General features: G+C 51.8%; 1 protein-coding gene across 1 annotated transcript in view; it reads left to right on the top strand.

Annotated features, from left to right (window-relative positions):
* The window catches only part of GPM6B (glycoprotein M6B), a 147,140-nt gene that overhangs the window by 84,753 nt on the left and 41,049 nt on the right, over positions 1-21,338 (top strand). The gene's annotated exons all lie outside the window — the stretch shown is intronic.

Below are 21,338 nucleotides of genomic sequence, written 5' to 3'. Positions count from 1 at the left end.
GTTTCTGCATACGGAGCCCTCCCGACACAGTATATTCGATATGTAAGTTTGCGCTTTATGATATACTCTGCCAGATTGTCCCTCTCTGGTAATCCCGTGCTGTTTACTCACAAGTTTCTTAAAAAGCGGTGGTGCTGTGCGGTCCATTTTTAATTTTTTTAAGATAGAAAAATAATACTTTAGAAGCCGCAGGACAGAAGCGTTGCAAATATTGTAGTAATCATTTACTTGAAAATCAATGAGTTCTCATCGAATGTGAGCACATTTTTCTCAACCCAAGCTAGGTGTTGTGGCATGGCACCATTGTATGGTCTCTGGCCCGTCAGAGGTCAGAGTCTCTTGGGGAATGTCAGACTTCAACACAAGGGTGCTTTGGAGAAAAAGATAGAACACCATAATGCGATAAATTGACAGGGCATAGACGTGCGATGGAGTGAGAACCCAGTCATTGGCAGGGGTTCCCACGAGCTGTAGCCCTTGAGTTATGCCACTAAAATGAATAGAATTAGGACAAGGGAAAGGGGAGAGGAAAGAGTGAGAAGGAAACTGGTCCAAGAAATGGAGGCAAGAGGCCCCGGGTAGGTGACCGTGGGGAGCCCTGCAGGTGATGAGCATCGGATGACTTGGTTTGGGGCAGGGTGACCCGCGTGGGTCTGAGAGGGCCGACTTGACCTGGCGGGCAGGGGTTCCCCCTCTAGCTTGTGGGAACAACTCCGTGAGCGTGCGAAGTTTGGACAGATAAGGCTTGGTTTGGGATTGGAGATCCGGGAAATCGTGGAGGTTGATAACCAGCTAGAAAGCCAAGCCCGAGTCCCGGAGAGGGTGGATGAAGGGGCAAGGATGGATTTAAACTGCTGAAACACACACACACACACACACACACACACACACACACACACACACTCCTGGTAAGTAATCCAAGGTGCACAAGTCTTAGCCAACTACTGTACCTTTTAGAGAGTGTGTTTGGTCTGTAGAGAGACTTCGTAGAATTGGAATGACCTCTCCAAGCAATATGTTGATGGGGGAATTTATTAGTATTGTTTGACAGATGCGGACGCGGATGGCCAGCGAGGCAGAAGTTGAACGGCTTCCTCGAGTGAGTTAGCTGCTAGTCGCAGGAGCTGGGATTCTGAATGCCTCAAGACCGTTAAGGCGTCGGGATGATGGCGATGCTTTTGACAGGAAGGGAGAGCTTTGGGAAGGAAGGAGGCATCAGATGGGTGTGGAGAAGATGAAGTCAGCTCAGCACATTTTGAGTTTAGAAGGATGTGAGCTGCTGAACAGGCAGTATGTGTATATATGGGTACGAACGTGCGCGCACAGGTACACGCGTGAATGTGTGTGTGTGCTGTGTGCGTCTGCGCGTGCGCCTGTGTTTCTATGTGCCAATATGCATATATGTGTTAGACACGCATATACACATGTACACAGGCATATATATATATCCACGTACTTAAATCTTTTATTCACATCCTTCGGAAGTCAGAATCCTCCAAGCCCAATTCGTCTTCTGTGTCCCCACCGAAACCTTCATCCTTCCTTTCGTGTGTGTGTGTATAAGATGGGGGGGGGGGGCATCTCACCCTTTTAGGAAGGGCGACTTCCTGAGAGAGACTAGACCCTCACCTGAGCCTCCTGCGCCGTCACAGAAGGCCCACAAGGGACACTAGGAAGCCTCAGACCCAGAGCCGGCCCTCCCCGAGCCCTCCGGCAGCCAGAGAGGTCACACCGAAACCACCAGCAGAACAGGGGAACAAGAGGGCACGTGTGGCTTCAGAGCGAGGGCCGGCCCGTGTGGCTGGGGGTGGGGGGGCGCTGTGATGCGCTCGGCCAGGCGTTTGTCCCGGAGGGCAGGACCCCGACCCTGCTGTGGCATCGTCCAGAATGGGCTATGTCACATAAACCCATCAGCTAGGTGAAGCACATGTCGTTGAGGACTTGTAAGCCACCTGTTATTATACGCTCTGCTAAGCTGTCATTTTCATGATCTTTACCTTGGCCGCGTTTTTGTTCATGGATCTTGCTTCCAGTGTCGCGTCTAAACACCCGTCACCGGGGCGCCTGGGTGGCTCAGTCAGTTGAGCGTACGACTCCGGCTCAGGCCACGATCTCAAGTTCTTGAGTCGGAGCCCCGCGTCAGGCTGTGTGCTGACAGCTCAGAGCCTGCTTCGGATCCTCTGTCTCCCTCTCTCTCTGCCCCTCCCCCACTTGTGCGTGCTTCCCCAAATAAATAAATCTTTAAAAAAGAAAGAAAAATAAACACCCATCTCCGAACCCAAGATCATGAAGATTTCCCCCTGCATTTTCCTCCGGGAGTTTTATAGGTTAACATTGTGGTCTGTGATCCGTTTTGAGTTAATTTTTGTGTGAGGCATATGGGTCTGACTTCCTATTTTGCATATGGACGTCCAAATGTCCCAGCACCATTTACGGAAAAGAATATCCTTTCTCCATGCGATTACCTTCATCAAAAGTGAGTTTATATTTGCGTGGGTCTATTTCTGGGCTCTCTATTGTGTTCCACTGATCTGTGTGTCTGTCCTTTGTCAAAACCACACTGCCTTGATGGGTGTAGCTTTACAGTGGGTCCCGAAATGGGATAACGGGCTTCTGACTTTGTTCTCTTTCAGAGTAATTCTGGCTATTCTAGTTCCTCTGAAGAACTTTAGAACGAGCTTGTTGACGGCTACGAAAAGGCTTGTCAGCCTTTTGACTTGATTGCATGGGATCTGTAGATCACGTTGGAGAGACTTAAGCTCTCGTTTTGAACATCCGTGTTTTTCTTTTTTCTTTTTAAAACTGTCCTCCTTTTTTTAAAAAAAACAAAAAAAAAAAACCTTTTCTTTGCCTTCCAGTTAGTTAACATAGTGCTAGATGAACCTCCGTTTATAAATTGGGCCCTAATCCTCAGGAGAGGCGTGCCCTGAGGGCACAGTAGGTTGGAGAAACCTCAGTGAACGGAGAAAAGGGGGAGGGTGGGTGCTGGAGAGGAGAAAGAGAGATGGAGGGGGGGAGCCAAGGGTTTGGGGGTACATTGGAGACAGCGGAGAGAGGGAGGCTGAGCTAGGGTCGGTGACTGGAGCCTGGGCCACACACACACAGGTGCAGGTGTACTTGGGTCCCATGCAGGGATGCGGGCCCCGGGGAGGGGGCGACGTCTAGGCGTCTCTGAGAGGCAGGAGGCCACGCCAGCCCTGCGGGGACATGGTTGGGAGGCAGAGCAGATGGCCCCAGCATCCTTTGCAGCCGCCCCCTTCTCCCTTCCAGAAGGGAGAAGGCAGGAGCGCTTGGGCCGCCTTCCAGAGCCAGGCTTAGCCCCGGCCGGCGCCTGGCTCCATCCTGGTCTTGGGACAAGTTCTAACTCTCCCAGCCTCCCTGACCTTCCTTCCCTGGGGGCCTCGAAGATCGGCCTGAGCCATGAGGAAGGAAGGAACCTGTGCCGGTGGGAAGTGGGGCATCATTTTAATGCTCTCTGGTGAAGTTATTTATTAAGGGGCAGAGCCCTTTCCAAGAATTCATTTCGAGCCAGAGAAATCTCCATTTGTCCCCCTCGGATCGAGAGCCCCATCTTTTGGAGACTTGATACGTGGTGGCGTGAAACTCAAATCGTTTCTTTGGACGGCCTCTTAGAGCTTTCTGGATTGGTGTGTGTTTTTATGACCTGTCCGGTGTTGCTGTCTGCTCTGCTGGCATCCCTCGGCGAAGACGCAGAGGACTGGGACGTCTGTGGGAAAGACAGCCTGCGAGGCAAGGTGCCCCGAGGTCATCGCTGTCAGCCCCCAGCCAAGTCTCAGGGCCATCTGAGCATTCCCGGGGCCTCTCAGCCTCTCCCCCACCCCCATTCGATCCCTGACAGTCAGACACGCAGAAATCAACCTGGCAAGGGCGTCATGGCATTTCTTCATTTCGTCCTTCCCTCCAGGAGGAAGGGGGGGGAGGCGGTGCTCCATGGCAGGATTGGAGGGAGGGCTTAAGCTTTATCATTAATTTTTAAGATCAGAGTCTAATTGCGACTTAATGACAAGAGGGAGGATGTTTATTATACCGTGGCACAATAAATATTTTCTACTGAGTTTTGAGGCCATTCGAGGGACTTGCTTTAAGGAAATTGAAAACCACGCAAGCCGCTCCGAGGGAGGCAAATCATTGCAGGCAGACACTGTTGCTAAGAGCGGCCCAGCTTTATCCTCCCCCTCCTCCTCCTCTCTCCCCTGGCTTTAAAAAACAGAAGCTTAAAAGCCTCCATTGTGTGCAGGGGAGAAATATGCTAATTTGAGGCCCGTTTCCCCTCCAGAGTCTTCTCTGGGCCTGTCATCGCTGCGATATGAATGATGATCAGGGGACAAAGGAGATGAATAGGACGGCAGCTCTGTTCCCCCCTCACCACCACCCCCCCCCACCGGACGCCCACCTCCACCCCGGGGCCGTGGGCTGCCCAGAGTTGAGTGGGTTCTCATGGCTTTGCTCTATCCTCCCCCAGGCGCTGCCTCCTGTCGTTGCTAGACAGCCCCCTTGTATAGGGCACTCAGGCCGCCCCCTAGCAGGAAGGCCGCGTGCTCCTTATTCAGTGCAGAGGGGTGGGGTTGTTATGCAAGGCACCCGCGCCCCGCCACCTCCTAGACAAGGCACAGGCGAGAAAAGAAGAAATCCGTGATCTGAAATGGCAAAAACTTTATTGAGCCAAGGCCATGACTAAACGGTGATCTAGATTCTTGTGCTTTCCACGCCAGCCTTATCAGGGTTTAATAGCAGTCAAGTCTTCAGCTTATGCCTTTGGCGCTCTCCTTGGATGCATCGCTGGATTTTTACGTGTTTAACTTTTACTTTCTGTGTGGCAAATCGAGCCAGGATTTCCGTACAGTGAGATGACAGTGTTGAATGTGGACTCCCACGCTCAACAATAGGAGAAATATGTTTTCCTTCCTGCTCTGGCTGGCTGGTTTTTATGCAGGGAAGCGCATTGATTTAATTCCTGTGGGCACGTTTGAGCTCGGTTAGTTTTTTAAATGCGCAAATGTTATAACTGAAGAATAACGTGCGCATTGCCAAAGAGCCATTAAGACCAGGAAAAGTGCTTCCAAATTGAAATTCCCCGTGACTCATTGGAGTCAATTTGTAAATTTGTCAGGTATACTTGGAGTGTAGTCTATATAGCCCACAAAAGTGAATTTTATACCACCGTTTGAAGCTAGAAAATGAATGTTAATTGAAGTCTAGGTTTGTGTGGAGTGCTTAGTAGAGACTGATGGCGGTAGGTTTTAGGTGGGAAACAATAATAGGTCTTTATCGTACTGGTCTCTCATGTGCTTTTAAGAAACAATTAGACATTGCATCTTGGTTCGTCTTGATTACAAATTCCGAAAAAATAAAACGTCCTTTTACACCCACAGAACTTGACTGGATAGAAACTCGAGTTAGAGCTCATTCATCTGCCTCTACAAAGTAGCTCACGTGCTGGACACACACAGGTTTTAAATGACAGACTGTGTGGATTTGTTTCCTCCTTATTAAGGTCTGGGTCTTGTCCATTGGTGTGGTAAGCATGATTTCGGCTTTAAAGTCACAGCCTGCAAGCGGCGACCATTAATCGAGTTTTCTGATTAACATCAGCAGGCCAAGGATGTCACAGTGAAGAAGGGGACCCGCCACTTTTAGTGACGTAAAGTGCCAACTGGTAAGCGTAGCGAGCCCAAGCCTCGTCTCGTGGAAACCCGGATCACAGAGCAGCGGTCCACCACGTGTTTTGTTCGTTCGTTGGTTTAACCTCCACAGGTGGCCCGAGATCAGCACTCAAGAGCCGCCTTACTCCGACTGGCATGTCGCATGTGTTTGAATTCACTTCGGCGTGCTTGTCCGCTGCCACTCTGTCCCTAGCTCCCCAAGCTGGAAGTGAGTACGTAATCTTGTTGAGCATTTTTCACATCTAGCAGCGATCATCTCCTTACACGTTTCACCATACAAAATGTAAAAGCTGAACGCAACTGGGAGTTAAGCAAACCCCAGCGAGCGAGTGGGACGTCTTGCCCCTGTTCTGAAAGCCGGTGATGCGCAAAACCCTCGTAGGGTTCTTGATGGTTCCGGCCGCCACTGATAATGGTGCCAACTTGGAGAAAGCCTTGTGTGTTATAATGGCTTTGAGAAACGCATGTGTGGACGACTAGCTTTTGTCGACATTCACGTAGCGTTAATACGTGATGTAGTAGCCGGGCACTGTTCTCACCGTGTTGCTATCTTCTCATTTCATCTTTCCGGTCACTTGAGGGTGTGTGGACTGAATATTATCGGGCTCTACAGGTGAGGATTGGAGACTTAGAGGAATCAAGGAACTCGCTTCCCAGGTGGACTTGGGCAAATGGTAAACTCCTAAGGGTCTGGGACTCATGAAGACACTGAAATTCCTTAAGACATCATTGGGTGCGAACTGCTGTTCCATGTCCATCAGGTACCTGTCCAGGTGGTGTTTCCGCCACGAAGACTTCCTTTCCACTCGCGCCCTCCCCCCCTGCCCAGCCTTGATCTGCCATTTGCCTGTGAGTTCAACTTTCTCCATCCGTACCCCATACCCATCCGACCCCCCTCCCAGTCCTCCCATGGGGGTCGTGTGTGTTTCGGGGGGTGCTGAGCCCCAGGTCCCTCCTGCTGTCCCGTCAGCAACACTCCTAGCAGTTGCCCTGGGCTGGATGCTACACGGGCGCTGGGGGACAAATCGGACGTGGAACCTGTCGTGGACCGTCCATTCCGGTGAGGGAGATACCGTGTGATGGCAGCCGCCGTGACGGTGCCCCGACACCAGTGGGTAGGTCGGTATTCGCTAATCACGAGTGAGTGAGTGTGTCCTTCCCCAGATCCCCGCGGCTGCTTGCACGCGGACCACCTCTGCCCTCGTGGCTTCGCTGTGCCCGGCCCAACCCTTGTTCCGGGGCTGGAGCCTGATCAATGTGTGTCAAGTGAACAAATGAGCTGTGAAGAGTTAAAAGGTTTAGCGCTGGTTTTCGGTGTTGCCGGCAGTGAATTACGAGTATTTAGAAAAGAAGGAATTGGCTTTGGTCACCTTCGGCGTGCGTCCGACTGCAAGCCCTAGCATGACTTTAATGGAGAATTAATGAGGTATCTGGATTTTTTCTGAGGACGCAGCGAAGGAAATGCAGATGTTCTGGCTGAGGAGTCCAAACACTAAGATTTCAGGCAGAGCTTTCGATTCGAAGATTCGACTGCTTTTGATTCGCAATAATATAAATACTCATTTTTCGTGGCAAGAGTTGACACAGCGGACTAATTTCTGTCTTGACCCTGCTGAATGTATTACAACAGGTATAGCTTTGAAATGTGTCTCATTTCTTGTGAATATTGGCAAAGGAAATTACCAGCCATTAGTGGAAAATAATCCAGTAACTTTTAAAAAAGGAGTCAATATCCCACATAACTAATCTGACTGATCAGCTGTTGGGTGGGAATGTGACAAATTGCCTGTCCCTTTCACCCATGAAACTGTTCTGTGAGCCCCAGGAAAGGTTACACAGCAAATCCCTCCCGTAGGATTTTTGACATTTTAAACAAGCTAATGATCAGGGTGGCCAATTAGACATAAAAACGTTTAAATTTTCTAGATCCATATGAGGATCAGAGTGCTGTGTTCAACTGGTCCTTTCTCTGCCAACCCTCAGAAACAGGTGCTTCAAAAAGCAAAAAGGTTACAAACTCCCGTTTCGTTTTAGAACTTGAAGAATTGGCCTAAATCAAGAATTTGCTGGTTTTTCTCTGTTATTGCAAAAATTAGGGAGCCTTTCTTCTTTGGTGATACAACCACAGCAGCGGCAGCTTGGATTATTTTAATACTTTGTCATTTTAAGTGCTTAGAGGCATTTCGCGTTCCCCCAAAGCAGCCGTTCTCAGCTGTGGAACGCATCGCCCTCACGCGCTAGGATTCCTGGTGCAAGTTCCAGTTTGTCGCCAATAACAAAGCACGGAGGCGTGAGTAATTTCCTTTTTATTTTGATGAATGGATGCATCTCTTATCATACACTGCCTTGCCCTTTGATCTGCTTTCCCCAGTGGGCAGGAATGGGTGAGATCTCAGTTTGGGAGCCGGGAATTTCCCACAATCCCAGGTTCTCTCCTGAGAGCGGGTAGAGCAGGTGACCATTATCCATCCATTATCCTGTGGCCGAGGCTGGTTGACAAGCTCCATCCTGGAGCTTTATTGCCTTCTTGGTTGGGGGGGGGGGAGCATTTTAAACCCCGCTCTGGTCTTGCCTATTAATCATAACAGCTACTTTTTATCGAGTGTCCCGGCTCTTGTGCAAAGCCCATGGCGTGCATTAGCTCGCTTAATCCAATGGCATGGTTTATCAGTGGCTTTTCATTAAAAAGATAAATTGATGTTAACAAGCATCGATTTCCAGAGATTTATGTTGTCGTTTCTGTTACACTGTCTTGGCCCAATACGATTTTGCTTTTAAAAGGTATTTTGTAAAATACATGACTGTCTTTGTGCAAAGATGTAATGTATATTTCAGGAAGAATTATCTCTGTCTAGGGCGTGCATTGCAGATCGGGCAGTTAGGCCTTATCCTAACAGAGTGTTTGCTTTGATAGCTGTGCATCAGGCAAAAACAAGAGCCTGTTTGGCTGTGAGTCAAGAGACCTGAATCTTGAGTCCTGTCTTTCCCAATTACAGACTAGAAAAGGAGAAAAGAGCTAGCCGGTTTTAAGATTTTCCTCCTGCTTTAGGATTCGGTGCGTGCGTGACATTTATTTTAAGCTGGACCAGAAAGTCAGGGAAGCACGGAACAAAATTCTTCTCGTTGTGGCTTCTGTGAAGAACTTCTAGGTGGACTCCCGTGACGTCGTGTTAAATGCCCAGGTGGTAAAACGGAGGTAAAGGGGTCGCCCTCTCAGGGCGCTGGGTGACATTGCCACCTCCGTGGCATGGGGGGCCTAGTACTTGGTACCTTCCTCTCTGTATCGACACCCATCATTTGGTGCCCCCTTTGAAGTCACCTGAGCCCATTCTGATCCCACTCGAGTACATGATTAAGTGACCTCAAGTCGTTGGCTGAGGGAGAACCTAGAAGGAACGCGTTTTAATGAGCACCCGCATGTTGCCGACATCGCGACGCCATCTGAATCCCCCAAACGGGGGAAGGGTTTTATCACACGGCCTGCGGGGTCAGTGCGGACGATGGCACTCACTGATCCGGTGATCTTAAAAAAAAAAAAGATTTGTTTTTAGCAATACGTCATGCCACTGCTGTAGAAATTATTTGCATAGAATGTAGGAGAAACCGTGCCTGCCTGCCTGCCCCGTGTAAAGTCACGGGTCCTGTGAGCGGGCACTTGTCCACCAGTGCGTGTCTCGACGGCTTCTGTGGAGTGTTGGAAGTGCTGGGTGTCCGCTCACAAGATAACGGGCTCTGGCAAACTGGTAGGTGACACAGGGAGGGCTGGCCGAACAGGCGGTGTTGAAGATGGAGAAAGAGCTTGAATAAAATGGCTTCATAAAACGTTCATGCTCTCGGCATCTCTCTGGCTTCATTCACAGTGATTATCTCTGGCTTTCACGGTCCTGCCGTACACTGTTGGGACCCAGAGACGCAATTTGACATTCTTGAACAAAATCGTCAGCTTTCATATTTACCTAGTAGCTCGTCGGCCCCGTGTCCTGTGTCCCGTGTCCATTCCTGAGGTCAAGAAACTATCCAGGGGCACCCGGGTGGCTCAGCCGGTTGGTTGAGCATCCGACTCTTGATTTAGGCTCAGGTCATGATCCCAGAGTCATGGCATCGAGTCCCGAGTCAGACTCCTCGCTGAGCACGGAGCCTGCTTTAAGATGCTCTCTCTCCCCCTCTGTCCCTCTCCCAGGCTCGTGTGCGCGCGCGCTCTCCAAAGGAAAAAAAGCAAGACAGCTATACAGAGGTCATTTCTCAGATTTTGCCCTTTCTCTGGAGACGTACTGAATCTGTATATTCTCCAATATGAAGACACTGCGTGCGCTTTAATGATGTCAACTATTAGTAGATTTCAATGCGATTGCTAAGATTCACTCTTCATTGGTGGCCCTCCTTACACACAAGGTTCTTTTACGTGTGGCCTGCTGGGGACGGTTATTTCCCGCCTCTTGTCCTGCCTCTGACAGATGAGGCGGCAGAGGCTCAGATGTGAGCGGACCGAGTCCCCATGGTGGCAAGTGACGGGGCCAGTGCTTAGTGGTAAATGCGACACGCTTCCCTTGCACTGACTCTGAATCTCACTGAACTGAACGTGCCTTGTGGGCCTCGTGGAATTCTGTGCCTGATAAGGCCTCACGTGCAAAATACAGTTTTAAAGATCACATGACTAGGAATTCGAAGACCGTGACATCAGAGCATGAAACCAAGCTTGAGGCTCTTCTCGAGGGCAGGGCTCTCTCTGCCTTTTTTCCTTTTCTCTTTCTTTTCCTTCCTTTTCCTTTTCCTTTTCCTTTTCCTTTCTTTTCCTTTCTTTTTCTTTCTTTCTTTTCTTTCTTTCAATAAAAACCAGAGGCAAATCTAATTTGGTTCTGAGTACCCAGGTGTGGGCAACATCCTCCAGATTGCAGAAACCAATTTTGACAATTCGTTAAAGAGGGCCCTTGGAGACACATCTTTTTTAATCTCATTGCCTTATTCATCTTAGCCCCAAGGAAAGATCTGGAAGGATGTGGAATCACCAGCTCTTCCTTACCCCCTCTGCCTCCTCCTTGGACCTGTCGGGTGGTGGTGGGAGCATAAGGACTTAAGAGAAATAGTTGCGCTTCGCAAGTATCACGTAGCAAGTACTGTTCTGAGGCCCTTTCTGTAGAACAGTCTGTTGGAGCCTGATGAAGGAAGTTCTCCGCGAGCCCATTTATCAGCTGGCACAGCCGAGGCTCAGGAAGGTCACGTGGCTTCACGAGGCTGGTAAATGGCAGAGCTGGGCAGCGAGGGGTGGTGGGCGAGGATACAGACATGGGCCCCCCCCTCACTGGGGAGCTACGCCGCCCTGTGTTTCACCAGAGGTGCAGGAGGGGCAGGCGGGGAGCCCCGGACCACCGTGTTTGGGAGAATGTAGCTAGTCACACAAGAGCCTTTCTGAGCAAGTCTGGATTCCCTGGGCTGAGCAGCTGACGGCCGCTGATCGCCTAGTCAGCCGGGCCCTTGTGGAACTTTGACGGTTGTCTCTGACGCCTCACTTCCCACCTGTGGCATCCGGTGGCCTGAGTCAAGGCTCAGCCCGGCCTCCGACCGGCTGTGGGACCTCGGCCAAGTCCCTTTGGGCTGCCTCGGGTCTTGGTTTCTCCATCCACGCCAGGGGGATGGTTTCGCCCACCTCTTGCCTCCGAAGGGAAGGCAGAGGTGAGAGAAGGTGGGTCGGAGTTCCCGTGGCCGTGTTGGTACGTGGGGCCCCTCAGGTCCCGAGTGCCGGCCTCTCTCCGCCCCTCCTCAGCTACCGTCCCATCTCGTGGGGATGCAGTGGGCCCTCAGGACGCTGCACCGGAGCCCGTGGAGACAGCTCCTGAAGGGACCCGGTCGTGTGTCCCCAGTAGCTGGCCCTTGGCGCTTTTTCGTCATGACCCGGTGATAGCTACGGAGGGGCTTGAACAAAGAATGGGAAAATACAACCGGCCCCCCGGACTGGTGATGCTCTCTGCTCAGACCAGTACGAAGTACACGCTGTTGAGGATGGGCTTGGAGGGGTCCAGTTCCGCGAGGGGCCCGTGGGGGGAGTGTGTGCACCTGCCGGATCAATCGAGCACCTTTATCAAGCGGCCTACTAGAAACCCGTCCGTCTACCCGCCGACTGCATTTTAGGGGAAGGTGGTAGGGACTCTGCATGTAGGCGAGAACGAGGCCCCCTTCGCTCACCTGGACTTCTCAGAGTTGAAAAGGGTCCCATCCTCTTTATCCGCACCCTGCCAGGCTCGTCCCGTAACTCGGCCGCTTCTGCGGTGAGAATTTTCCTAGCCCAAGCGTCTCGTGAGTTGACCTTGCCTTTGAAAATGTCTGGCTTCCTGCAGCAAAACAGGCCGAAGAGAAGGAGACCGGCCTCCCGTGGGGTACCACACGGAGGGGTCGGGTCGGGCTGGGTCGGCACAGGCCGTCGTCTCCCAGCCGTGCGGGAGGCGGGTCGAGGCTGGGTGTGTCCCGTGTAGTGACTTGCCGTGCGGGGACGCTTGCACTGTTGCTGAGACGGGGGCGGTTAGGTATGCGAAGCAGGGGGAAATGAGCGCAGGTCAGCCAGGGAGGCCTCCCGGAGGAGGCGGCTGTGGGGCTGTGCCTGGCCAACCGAGGAGGAGCTGTCCCGAGGACCCGCCGAGGATCCGCCTCGCTGGGGTTTGGGAGGCCTGCCCTTGCTCGTGTGAGCTGGCATGCAGGTGGGGGGTGAGATGATTGGGAGCCGTGCTGGGGGGGGGGGGGGGTCACTGATGATGTGTCACTCTTAGCCAGGGATCTGAGCTCCCCGGGGAGGCGCTAATGAGTCAGGAAGCACGTTATCAGTGCATCAGCTGTGTGTGCCTTGTGTATATAGGAGGAAGGGGCAAACTGGCTTTTTTAATCAAAGCCCCCTTGTCATCTGGTCCTTGCTGCCACTCGGGCTTTAGGTGTGGCTCCGTCACGCGGGGGTCCGCTTCCCTCCAATGCGATGAGACTCAGAGCAAGGGGACCGCCTCTCTGCCTCACGCTGCCTCCGCCCTCTGATCCCTCGGGGTTCCCTGGGGCCTCGGATCCCCTGAAGACTCAGCCCCGCTTGAGTCCCCAAGCAATCTGGACTGAGGGCTAACTGCCTGAGACCGAGACGGTCCTACCTTCTGTTACATCACCCCTAAAATGGGGCTGTTGTTACGTCCCTCTTAGGGCTGTGACTGGACTAAATCCAGTAATAAATGTACCCTTCGCTGTTATGCACAGCTCCTTTTTTTTTTTTTTTTTTAAAGAGCAAGAGAGAGAGAGCGAGTGGGGGAGGGACAGAGAGAGAGAGAGAGAGGGAGGGAGAGAGAATCCCAAGAAGGTTCTATGCTTTCAGAGCAGGGCCCGACATGGGTCTCGAACTCACAAACCATGAGATCATGACCTGAGCTGAAATCGAGAGTCAGCCGTTTAACCGACTGATCCGCCCCCCCAACCCCGCCCCAGACGGCCCCGCACAGTCCCTTTGAACCTCCCCATCCCCGCCACCTCTACCAAGTTGGAATTCCTTCCATCTTGGACAATCTTTTTCTTTTCCCTCCGTTTCCCGCTCCCTGACTCTCACTCCGAAGGCCAAGTGTCCCATCCTCCCGCCCACAGCTGCCCCTGCCTTTCCTGGGACCTCCAGTCCTCCGTGATCGGCCTCCGCGGACACCTGCAATCTTGTCGCCCCCCCCCCCCCCCCCGCGGCCTTGTCTGTGCCAGACGTTTTGGGACTCGCCTCCCTACTGCGTTCCTTCCCCCTTAACCTGCCTGCATTTTTCTGCCACCTTCCCAGCACGATCAGACTCCCTTAGAAAGCAGACTGCCCTTGCTTCTCCTCTTGGCACCCCAGACCTTCGGTACCCCTCTCTGAGCTGGTTTCCATTCTGATCGTCCTGTTGACGCTGGTAAGGAAACGGGAATTTTCCGTGTCAGCGCCCTTGGCCGCGTCTGCCCCTTCCCGCGGCCTTGACCGCGGACCACCTCTTCCGTCACAAACCTCCCTCCTTCTCTGTGACGGCGCCCTGCCCGGGATCTCCTCCAGCCTCTTCTGCGTCCCCTGGGAGTAGTGCTTCCCCCCAGACCCCCACCCCAAATTGGTAGGCCCCTCGGGACCATCTCCCAGTTATGTCCCCCCAGAAAAAGACCTTGAAGCCCTGACTTCTGGTACCTGAGAGTCGGCCCCGATTTGGAAAGAGGGTCTTTGTACATGGAATCGTGTCAAGATGCGGCCATGCTCGGTGAGGGTGGGCCCTAGTCCAGTGGGACAGGTGGCCTTACAAGAAGAGACGCACGCACGGGGGGAAGGCCACATGACGACGAAGGCGGAGGTCCGAACGATGTGTCTGCCAAGAACCAGCAGCGGCAAGAAGAGGCCAGGACGCGTGCTCCCCTAAGAGGCTTCGGAGAGAGCGTGGCCCTACTGACGCTTTGATTTTGGCCTTCTAGCCTCCCGGGGCCGTGGGGGAGTAATTCCTGTGGTCGAGAGCCCGCCACGTTGAGGCACTTGGACATAGCAGCCGTAGGAACCCAATACGGACCCTGACCTCCCCGTGCGTTCCCTTCCGCACTCACCGTCCTTCGAGGGGTCAGAGCTGAGCCTCGGGGTCAACGCTGAACCCCCTCTCCCCCGCCGTGATGCCCGCTTTCTCATTTCTGCCTCACCGGTTCCCCGGTCCGGCGTGGCCGCCCTGACCACATCCTGGGCATCCATCAAACGGATGGCATCCTTTTGTAGAATTTTCCTCAGATGCCTCTGCTCGGTCGCCATCACCGTGGCGCACGTCGTGTGTGGCCCCGTGACCTACGGCGGCTGGCCCCGTGTCGGGATCACCCGGGGGGATTTTCAGGCTCTCGTGCCCACCGCACACGTGCTCTGACGGTCAGACCCGGGTCTGTGGGGGTGGGGCCCCCGCGCGGGTGTTTGCAGAGTTCCCCATGTGGTTCTGGCACGAAGCCCCTGGCCGACGGGACGTCACAAGAGCCCAAGCAAGCGTAGGGAAGAAAAGGTGGACTCAAGGCGGCGGTTCTCAAGCGGGGGTGACTTTGCCCGCCAGGAGGTGGTTGGCGGCGTTGGCCAAACTCCCCGATCACTGCTGTGGAGGCTCTGGCGGCTTTGCGAGGACACTGCTGGTCGTCACACAGCTGACGAGACGACACCGGGAAGGGATCGGGCTCCCAGGGGCTCCTGGGTGCTCTCCCGTCGTCCCCGGTGTCCGCGTGCAAGAGAAACCCCAGTGAGGACGGCCTGTACTCATCAGAGCTTTGTCAGAGTATTGGGTGTGAGTCATCCAGTCTGACTTGTCACTGTAGCTCTTAGCTTTCCGGGGTGTCATGTCCTGTAAAGGAAAGGATGACGAGTATAGAGGAGGGACTGAGGAAATCAGGAAAGAGAAAAAGAATAAGAAATCCAAAGGCATTAAAAACCCACGCCGGATGTGAAATGAGAAATTTCATTCCGGTAAAGGCAGGCAGGAGCTTTGCCAAATGGATAAAGCTTAGGGAAGGTCCAGTTATGGAAAAGATCCAATTCTTAAACCATCGAATTCTCCATTTCTGATTGTCTCTTTCTAGTCGTTGTGGTGTTTAATTTACGCTACATTTTGAACCCAGCACAGAAGTACCATTGCTTCTTTACCTAAAAAGTATTTTGGGGCACCTGGCTGGCTCAGTTGGCTGAGCGGCTGACTCTTGATTTTAGCTCAGGTCGTGATCCCAGGGTCGTGAGATCAAGCTTCGTGTCGGGCTCCGCATTGAGCGTGTAGCCCGGTTAAGATTTTCTCTCTCTTCCTCTGTCTCTCTCCTTCTGTCTCACTCCCCGGCTTGTGCTGTTTCTCTCTTAAACAAAGTATCTTTTCCGCTTTAAATGTAAGCTTTAAGAATTCTTGCAGTACTGGTAATCTTTTCCCTCCAGGCCTCTGATACCTGCTTCTAGGACACATCTTTAATTATATCATGGGGAATATAACGCGAAAATAGGAGTCACTTAACAAAAATTTCTTTAAAAACACAGTTTATTTCAAATTCATTCAGGCACACTAGAACGTCAGGTGGGGCTGTCTGGGGTTCTGGGGGTGCCACTCTGGGGACCGATTTCCTTTGCGGGGCACAGCAAGGATTATGCCTGGGCACGTGAAGGCCTTCTAGGCCCCGGAAACTGTGGAAAGAACAGGCCTCGGGGAAACTCACTGGCTGTGAGTTGCTTGCCTTGGTTGGAGGGGGTCAGCAGGAGGGCTTCCACAAGTGCTGTCTTAGTGACAAGAAGGGGCTGGGGGAGTCGGGGAGGCATGCCGGCTCATTGGAAAGGAGGGAGCATCCGTCACCGGGAGAAGAGAGATGATCTATAAAGAAACCCGTCAGTGACGAGAATGGAAAAAGAGGTAAGTGGAAAGGAAATGAAGGAGGTTCTGTCTTGGGTACTGAGAGGCTGGGCTTGGAAGGGGAAAAAACTGTGGGTTGAGATGTAAAAATTTCAGAGGAATTAGTAGCTGGAATAAATATGGAAACCTCCTTCTCGATGATGGAATGACTCCCAGCGAGGAGTCCTTCTGAAGAGAAGAAATCTGTAATGTGGTTTCAGAAAAGTGTGACTTGATTGATAGCCTTGTGACTAGGGTGAGTGTCATTCCCGTGGGTTCATCCCATTCTTGATGAGTTCCCAGTTGACTGAACAGTCACGGTCACGTAACGTGGAACAGAGACCCGACGTCTGGCGTGCAATAGGTGCTTAACGGACCTTGGTTGAATGGACGAAGGAGTGAATGAACCCACGAGCCAGTCAGGTGACCAGGATGATGTCCATAGTGGCCTGTACAAGTCTCTCTCACTGTGGTCTTGTCACATTCATCTCTTTCATCAGTTGCGTGGGTCACGGGCATGTGAGACGCGTAAGGCAAATTTAGCAGGAGACTGGGTAATTGTGATTTATTGGAAGACCTACATATTCGGTCTTCATTTCTGGCACAGAGCTTCCAAAACCCTTGGAATTTCCTGTAACGGAGAGCCGTATAGGTGCCTTTTTTGTTTTAGGTGAATGCGGTGACTTTTGGAAGCTAAGGTTGGGGGCTGGTCACCAGCGGAGCCAACCAAGTGAGGACAGCCTCGTCCCCACCCCCACCCCCACCCCCACCCCCATCTGTACCCCTGGCCAGTGATGTAATCATTGTGCCTCTGTAACGAAGCCTCCATAAAACCCCAGAAGGACTGGGTTCAGAGAGCTTCTGGGTGGGTGAGCACCTGCAGATTTGGGGACAGTCACGTGCTGGGAGAGGGCTCAGAAGCTGCGGACCTTTCCCCATACCTTGTCCTGTGCGTCTTTTCATCCAGCTGTTGATTCATATCCTTTACTATCACTTACAGTAAACCTGTAATCTAATAGGCAAAACGTTCTTCTGCGTTCCGTAAGCTGGTCTAGGAAATTCGTTGAACCCGAGAAGGAAAGGGGGTCATTGGAACCTCTGGTCTATAGCTGGTCAGTCAGAGGCACAGGTGACTGAGCCCTCGACCTGTGGGACCTGATGCCACGCCCTGGGCACACAGTGTCAGAAACGAGCTGACTCGTAAGACCTCCGGTTGGTGTCGGGGAGCTGCTTGCTGGTGTGGGGAACCCCACACGTACACACACGCAGCGGAACTGGCGGCCGGAGTCGTCAGTAACAAAATAAAGCCCGGGAAGATATTCCTGGAACGGATCGCAGACGAACAGTCAAAATTCTCTTGACAAGTGGGAAGCTGGCCCGAGACAGAGAGGCAGAGGGGGATCCTATTCTGAGTGACGATGGTGGAGGCGCCCGAGGTGTCTTGCTCCCACACCATCCTTCACCCAGACCTCTTCTTGAGGGAGTTGCAGCGACGACTTGGTAGTAAAGGTTACTTTCCGCTTGTCAGCCCCCCCCCTCTTTGTTCCTTCTGCCGTGTTGGACGACCCGCGACGCTCACGTTAGGCCCCCGTGGAGCGTCTTCTGCTCGAATTCTGCTTTGGCCTGGTTCCCCAGCTTTTCTCATTTTTCCTCCTTAGCCTCTTTCACCCTCCCTTTAAAGTTTTCCCTGTCCCTTTATTTTTAAGAGACTGCGCCCCTTAAAGTCTGATCTCAGAGTACGTCTGGTCTGTGTCCTCCCTGGCCCCTTGTTCGCCATTCATTTACAGGTTGAGGGCCTCCTGCGTGCCGGGGACCGTTCTAGGAGCTGGTAGTACACAGCAGAGAGCAAAACAGACAACACTTGTCCGTGCGGGGCTTCTATGGTAGGGGGGAGACAGACAGTCCGCAGGGAAATGCCTGGATGGATCGGTGTTGGGTCATGAACATCTAACCCAGGTAAGGGGACTGGGCCCGTCAGGGTTGCTCTCACAAGAAAGTCAGGGACAGTCCCCGAGAAGGTGGCATTTGAGCAGAGCTGTGGCCTTGTACTCCCAAGTCTCTGGTCAGCCCCTCTCCTTTGGAGCCATGTTTCGGGACAGCTCCCCCAGGGTGTCCCCGCGTACCCCAAACCATCCGGGCTCGTCTCCTTGCCAGACGTCTTCCTCCTCCTCGTTGGGTCCCCATTTTGGCTCGTCCTGCGACCATCTCTTCGTTCATCCAGGCTGGAGACTGCACACCCCTCTTCTCCTTTTCCATCCCCGGGAGGCGTTAAGTATCCAGGGAGATGTCCTCAGGATCCTCCCCTCCTCCCCTGGCCGTAGTTTGGACCCTCCGATCTCTTGCTGGGAGATTCCTCATTAGTTTGCCGGCCCCACCCTGCCCCTCTGTCTTTTACGGCACCGACCCCATGACCTTTGTAAAGCACGGATGACCTCTGTTTGCAAGCCTTCCCTCCCCACCCGCTGCCTCCAGGATTAGCAAGGTGGTCTGTTCAACTCCCCTGCTCCCCAGCCCCCTCCCTTCCTCTCCCTCCCGCCCCTCACCACCCCCCCCCCCACACACACACCCTGTGCTCTGGACCCTCAGTCAGAAAAATCAGCTCCCCCCCCCCCCCCCCCCCCCCGACCTGGGCCATCCCTTTTCCTTTTTGTGTGCTTTCCAGGTTTTCCTGGGATGCCCTCCCCTTCCCTGTTCTACCTTCCCTTTCTCTACCCTGCCCTGCCCTTTCCCACTCTCTTTCCCTTCTCCACGCTTCCGTACCCTCCCCTACCTGGCACTTCCCATCCAAAGGGCAGGAGTAGCTCAGCTCCGCGCACAGCTTTCCCCAACTTCTCTCTCCCGCCTCTCACCTTCCGTGTTGTGATCCTGGAGGGCTTGCGGGGGATCGCCCGGTTACGAGGGTTCACTGTGGCCCCTTAGTCTGCGGGTTACCTGGAGACCGGTACCGTCTCCTGCAAAGTCTGTGCTCCCCGCAGGGGTGAGCGCGTAGAAGGTGCTCGCCGAACCGGTCACAATTGCCTCAGAAATGTTAGAAATGTACGCTCTTCTCTCTTGCTGTTGATCATTTTTCTATCCCGCTTTTTTCCAATTCAAATGGTTTTTCATAGACCTCAGTGAGATTTTGAGGCTTCATATAAAGTTACAAAGGTAACTTCTAGAATCGTCCTACGTCATCAGCCTGACGAAAAGGAAGCGGTGAAGTTGTGAATAAGGCAGAAATGGTGAATTTCTCATTTGCATATAGTTTTTCAAGGTGAAAGTAGATGGAGGTGTCAGCTGGAGAATTTGTGACTATTTTGTCCGATGGTTTTGTTTTCTAGGACTATGATACAGAACCAGAGTTGTACTTAAATTTAAAAAGTCTTCCGTATTTAATGCAGAGCATCTTCCATATTCTGCCTTCCTACTTTAACAACATTTGAAAATAATATTCTTTTTTTTTTTTTTATGTTTGTTTATTTTTGAGAGAGAGAGCACGTGCGAGTAGGGGAGGGCAGAGAGAGAGAGGAAGACACAGAATCCGAGGCAGGCTCCAGGCCCTGAGCTGTCAGCGCAGAGCCCGACGCGGGGCTCGAACCCACGAACCGCACGATCACGACCTGAGCTGAAGTCGGACGCTCAACTGACTGAGCCACCCAGGTGTCCCTAAAAATAATATTCTTAAGTAATAGTCAAAAAAGTATTCTATTCTGCCAGTTCTCTAATTGAATGGTTTCACTAGATAATTTTTTAAATAAAACCAATACCAGAGCTAATTACGATCGTCCGCTCTGGTGCTGAATTGACATTTGTTTTGCTTTTCGTTCTCAAACTGCCAAGGGAGAACAGGCCTGTCACAAAAGTTTCCATCGTTTGGTCTGAGTGCACATAAGTAGTCTTTGCAAAAATGTTTAAGACTGTCCTGTTCGTACGTATCATCACGTTTTCCCACGGAGGCAGTTGCATCGCAAATGAATCTCTTTTTGAAGGTCTGAAATTGTAGGCTGCCGTGCTTCTCACTTCTCTCGCCATGAGACAATAAAATTGTCTGGGGCCATAATTTAAAGGCATTGTTGATTGTGGGTGTGGACTTCTAGGAGGATGGTTAACAGTGAAAAATGAGAAGTAAAATTAAAAGAAAATGTTGGAACAGGCCAAACTGGTTTTCGACATCTTTTCTGGCTCACCGGGGGGTGGGGGCCAGGGGTATTGAATGTAGAAGGCTTTGGGGATTATCTAAAACTAAGGCATTGAAAGAACAGGGTGTGGGAGGATTTCCATTCAGGATCTTACACGTTTTTTTCTTTTTTTATTTATTTATTTTTTATTTATTTTTTATTTTTTTTTTCAATGTTTATTTATTTTTGGGACAGAGAGAGACAGAGCATGAACGGGGGAGGGGCAGAGAGATAGGGAGTCACAGAATCGGAAACAGGCTCCAGGCTCCGAGCCATCAGCCCAGAGCCCGACGCGGGGCTCGAACTCACGGAACGCGAGATCGTGACCTGGCTGAAGCCGGACGCTTAACCGACTGCGCCACCCAGGCGCCCCTACACGTTTTTTTCTTAAGTATTGAGCGACAAAGCATCAAACCTGGGAAGAGATTTTTTTTTTTTTTTTTTTTTTTCCGGAGACAATGGCCTCTGACTTGGCTTTAAGTTTGCTTCTAAGGTGGGTGCTCAACCCGACCAACTGGCAGGCTCTTCTTGGTCAGGGAAGCCTTCACCCTGTGGTTTTCAGTATTCATCCCTCTAGTTGACTTGAGCTTCTAGAAAGATCTTTAATAGAGACGGTGAACGTAAGTGGGTCAATCAAATGTTTAAATCATGGTACAGAAACCAGCGATGCTTGGAAACATACAGCTTATGACCGTGATAAAGGCTTTTATATGCTTGGATGGGCTGAGAACTGTGGTCCCATAGTATCTGGGTACGTAAGAAGGCTTGTGAAACCGGCAGTCAGTCATTATTGGCACAATAATAGCCTTTATGCCGAACATTTAGAATGCTCTTGAAAACACCCTTTTGACTTTGAGGGAGAGGTTCTAATGAATACAGCTCTATGTAGAAATAATCACGTCCAGTAAGAAAAACCATTGTATTTCCATTTTCATTCCAAGAAGCCACCAGAATGTCAGCCAGATAGGCTTGTAGCATGTTAGGCTTTTAAATATGGAGGGAAGGAAACCTTGTTATGAATTGGGCTTGAGCTAACGTGTCTCTTACTGCCTCGTATGTTAGTTACAGACAGAGAACAGATTAGAATTCTAATGCCAAATTGCATACAGCTATTGTCAAATCCACGTTTCTGGTTTTCTTCCCTCTGATGTATT

Source organism: Prionailurus bengalensis, chromosome X (assembly GCF_016509475.1).
Source record: "Prionailurus bengalensis isolate Pbe53 chromosome X, Fcat_Pben_1.1_paternal_pri, whole genome shotgun sequence".
Classification (NCBI taxonomy): Eukaryota; Metazoa; Chordata; class Mammalia; order Carnivora; family Felidae; genus Prionailurus; species Prionailurus bengalensis.
The sequence above is the reverse complement of the archived record's forward strand: the minus strand, read 5'-3'. Positions and strand labels throughout refer to the sequence as shown.